Here is a 5,333-nt window from a genome sequence, read left to right on the forward strand (position 1 = left end):
GAAGAAGATGTGTTCTTATAGGCAATTCACTCAAAGAATCTCAGTCGATTCTGAGTTTTCGGTTGGCAGCCCTGCTCACCCTTCCCCTACTGAGCTGGCTGAAACCTCAAACTTCCTTAAAATATATTCATATTTCTTCACTTAGCTCAGTGACTATACAAGTTACACGAATTTCATGTACATCTAGGGATGAAGCAGTCCTTGCTCACCTATTTCAAAGCTTTCAATCTCGATAGTGGAAAGAAAGAAAGTAATTATGACGAGTATAAGATAAGGAATATGATTTTAATGTTTATACAGCATTTTACTTATTATCGCTGTGTCCAGTCATTATGAGGCTGGTTGTAAAATTTAACATGTCCTCTGTGATATAAAATAGTCATGAATATGACTATGCTTTCATATATCTCATAAAGTGACACATAAAAGAGAAAATGAAAGGTTTATATGAGTGGCACTTAGATCGGAAATTGAAATATTTAGATATAAAAAGTATGATCTGCCTCCACGTGGCGTATCCTGTAAACGTCATAATGATTGACGGCTAAATGGATTATGATTTTACCAACCGTAGCATTTCAATCGCTCTATATTGCAAAAATGGGGGGAAGAGAGGAGATGGATCTTCCATTACGCACTGTGGTGACAGAGATGCCCCTCATGAATTCCTTTTATGGTGTCACGTGAGTTGCATCGTAGCAAACTTTTTCATATCTAAATATTTCAATTTCTGATCTGAGTGTCACTCTTCCGACCATATACGTTGGTATAACCGTATTCAAAGACTCAAGAAGATAATGAATATGAGATGATGAAAGCTGTAAACTAATCGAGATGTGAAAAATCATGAGCCGTATGTACTCAAGTTATGTTCAATTTTGATTCATGAGATTGATTGGGGTGAAAGGAGGGAGTAAAACGCTGTGCTTCCCGCCACCCGTCCAGTATAAAAAGATAATCATATAAAACTTTCATTTTCTCTCTTATGTGTCACTTAATGGGATATGTGAAAGTAGAGTCATATTCATGACTATTTCATATCACAGAAGACATGTCAAATTTTACAACCAACCTTATAATGACTGGACACAGCAATGATAAGTAAAATGCTGTATAAATATCAAAATTATATTCCTTATCCTATATTCGCTATAATTACTTTTCTTTGCACTTTCGAGATGGAAAGCTTTGAAATAGGTGAAATTCGTGTAACTCGTATAGTTACTGAGCTAAGTGAAGAAGTATAGATATATTTTAAGGAAGCTTGAGGTTTCAGCCAGCTCAGCGGGGGAAGGGTGAGCAGGGTTGCCAACCGAAGACTCAGAATCGACTGAAATTCTTTGAATGAATTGCCAATAGGAACACATATGCTTCAGGTGCCTGGGACTTGGCACCCTCATGATTAGTATTCTTATTCGATCAAGAAGCATAAACTAATTACTAACGAACTCATGTCGACTTCGAATTGCTCATTGCTCTTAATGAATATTTAATTAAGTCATCAATGTCTCAAGAAGAGAGAAAAAGAAGGAAATAAGAGCCCAGAGATATTTTCAGATGTAAAGGATTTGTAAAATCTCCCCCCCCCCCTTCCTCCCGGCGTCCTTTTTCATGATCTCTAAAATCGAAATCGTTTGAATTCCGTCACATTTCCTGAGTCTTATTTCCATCCATCTGTTTCCAGTTTCTCTTTTGTTTTTCTCTTTCTCTTCCGTGTTTCTGTTTTCCAGTGCTCGTGCACCCCAGCTCTCTTCAATTTATATTCTAATGTCAGTGCTTTGATCTCCATTTCTAACTGTACCTTCTGCTTTTGTGAGTCTATTTTTTGTCTCTCTGCTACTTTGTTTAACTTACTAACCTTGAACTTTTTTCTCGTCTGATGGAATATTTGATTTTCTGAAATGGCAAGCTCCTATTTTTTCATCTGAAGTTGGAGTACAAAGGAAAGGATTCTGCTTTGCTCGACAGTACATCATCTCCTGACGCTGCTGCTGTTGCGTGGAACTCCGCTATCTCACAGGAGGTGTTCGACCTTTAAGCGGCTGGAAGGATCTGTCTATACCAGTGGTTCTTAACCTTTTTTGGCAGCGACCCAAATTTTTGCACAAATCAAGCATCGCGACCCAAGCCTACATAGATATACATTGAAATTTCAAAACACTTCAAATAAATTTTCTGCTTTGGAGTATTTATTTAATCATGGTCTGCTTAGAATCCTAAAACTAGGCATCATGTATTTTAATTATTACAGTATATAATTATAATATATTTGTAGTGGGAAAACAATTCTTTTCTGCAAACCCTTAGCGACCCAATAAAATGGCTTGGCGACCCAGGGGTTAAGAACCACTGGTCTATACTAATTAGACCCCTGTCACACATACGCGATTCAAGTGACAAAGGACATGAATTTGAACTTTCAGAGACTGGTCAGCTCAACAATATCCAGCCACAGTACCAAAATATCCATAGGTACATCTATACAGATGACCAAAGCATTGCCACTTATTTTAACTCCTTCATTACCATCGAAGACCAACTATAAGAGGCTCTAGCCACACATACGCGATTCAAGTGACAAAGGACACGAATTTGAACTTTCAGTGCCTGGTCAGCTCGACAATATCCAGCCACAGTACCAGAATATCCATAGGTACATCTATGCAGATGACCAAAGCATTGCCACTTATTTTAACTCCTTCAATGCCATTGAAGACCGATACTACAAGAAATGGCATCTTAATGCGAACGCAAACAAAATAAAGGTGTGTGCATTCCACCTCAAAAATCAACCAAGCCAAAAAAGAGCTACGAATCGGATGGGCCAACACCGATTTGGCACACCATCCACACCCTATTTATATAAGTGTCATTCTCGACAGGACTCTCATTTATAAAGAGCATATCACTAAGTTAAGAGGCAGAATTTCAAGTAGAAACAATCTCCACACCAAACATATCACAGGGAAACAGACCTAAACACCCTGGGACAAACAGCCACTCCACCAAAGGATACTATACACCAGTATGGGCCAGGTTATGCCACGTACACGAAACAGATTCAGAACTGAACAGGTCATGCCGAATAATCACAAGTACCTTAAACCAACACCCTTACATACTATCTACAGACTAGCAGAGATCCCACCGCCCTACACCCAGCGCGCAGTAACCACGAAGATAGAAAGACACAAACAAGACAATCCCAGGCATTCACTGGACAGAGACTGAAGTCCCACCAAAGGCTCCATGACGTTGGAGGAACTGGATCTAACCAAAGCCGCTGCCCATAGGCTGGAATTCTGGAAGGAGTATGATAGTTTGGGCCATAACGAGGCTATACCGTGCCCAAACGAGACTTCCATGCCCCCAGGAGCAAATCTATCCAGGAAGGACTGGGTTACCTTAAACAAAGGAAGAGCCAAGGTGGGCAAAACAATAGAAATTCAATACAAGTGGGGATGCATCAACAACAACAGGCCCGAATGTGTCTGTGGCGAAGAAATACACAGACCACTTCCTTCTGGAATGTCCATTGGGTCCTCACTCCTCCGACCAAGATCTTAAGGAAGCAAAGGAAACTGACCATATATGGACATGGTTCTGGTGTGACAAGATATGATGAAGATGGATACTTGTAACATGAACGAAGTTTCACTAACCAACAAAGCTTGCAAGAACTACGAATTAGGTTCACGTCACTGGACTCATAATGAAACAGTAGAACGAGAAGCCTACGCCAGGAGACGCTGAATAGCTGCGGCCGAAGCTGTTACCTTTACCCTATTATGCGCCTGAGGGCCTATTGGAGCAGGTAACTGCTGGGAATCGGAGAAGGTGCGGGATTCGAACCCACAACTCAATGAATACGAGACCAAGACAAGGGAAAAGGTTTCCTAAATATTATTTTATTTGGGAGTTCAATGGGTCTGAACTTCTGTGGACCCCCAAGGGGGTTTGTGGTCCTCGGATCGAGACCCACTACAGCAGTGATTCTCAACCTATTTCTTCGTGTCTCCCATATTTATGCATTGCTGTTCCATAATTTTCTGTAGACCACTTCAACATTCAATAAAAGCTCTATGCATCCGTTAACTGTTACTAGATTTCAACATTTTGGACCCGTTTCGGACTTCCTTTGGATCCTCAGTGGTCCACAGAAAACCCTACAGCAGTGGTCCCCAACACGTTTTTTTCATGTATTCCACACTTATGAATTGCTGTTCCTCAGCCTCCACGAGACCACTTCATCACTAGATTTAATCGCTCTGCATCCACTAACAACCACTAATTTCCGAATCGTGGCCCCAATTTTGAAAATCTATGCCGTCCCAAAGGGTCACGGTCCCCAGGTTGAGAACCACTGCCCTACAGTGTAAAATATACGTCGACAGAACATAAACAAGGAAGAAAGAAAATTCGAGTAATGTATGAACATGAAGATTATTTTTATTTATTTATTATCTATATATAATTTATTCATCTACGTAATTACATAATTTATCATGATCTATTATATTATCTATTTCATGTATAACTTGTCTATTATTTTGATTTGAAGTTATACAAAAGATAGTTTACAGTAGGTTTTTTTATTTATTATTTGGTTTGGACACATGGAAAGAATGAGTGAAGAAAGATTAGTAAAAGAAGTGTGGAAGGCGGAGGTGGAAGGAGTAAATATGAGGGGGCGTCCTAGGATGAGATGGATGGATGGGGTGAAAGGGGCTTTACGAAAGAGAGGAATGTCTGTAGAGGAAGGACGGGAGAGGACAGAAGATAAGGGTGAATGGAGAAGGGTTGTGTATAGAAGAGGCTGTGGTGCATGAGGGGGAGTGGGTGGGAAATGGGGGTGGGGAATTGTGTATGAGAAAAAAATTGACGCACCCCGAAGGGATTTCTCCCCCTCTTCTCCTTTTCTGCATGATGGGACGGAGAGGGGGGGGGTCGCCGAATTTATGAAGCGGCCTTGCTGTGGATGTGCTGTGTTTTGCAACACTGCTTCTGACCCAGGGCAGTGGACAGGATGCAGGGATGACCCGTCATCCAGGAGGTGCCAAGATAAGAGGGAGGGAGGAGGGTGGAGGGGAGTGGAAAATATATGGGAAATGAAATAGGTGGGAGTGGTTTCTATGCCTTTTTCTTTTTGGCTACTCCCCGTGTAAGGGGGAAAAAGCCTTTGGTATATGTATGTATGTATTTATCTATATATAATTTATCTATTTACGTGATTACATAATTTATCACAATCTATTACATGATTTATTTCATATATAACTTATCTATTAATTTGATTTGAAGTTATACAAAATATATTTTACAGAAGTATACCA

This window comes from Oratosquilla oratoria, chromosome 40, assembly GCF_046742065.1.
Source record: "Oratosquilla oratoria isolate Oo_2021 chromosome 40, ASM4674206v1, whole genome shotgun sequence".
Classification (NCBI taxonomy): domain Eukaryota; kingdom Metazoa; phylum Arthropoda; class Malacostraca; order Stomatopoda; family Squillidae; genus Oratosquilla; species Oratosquilla oratoria.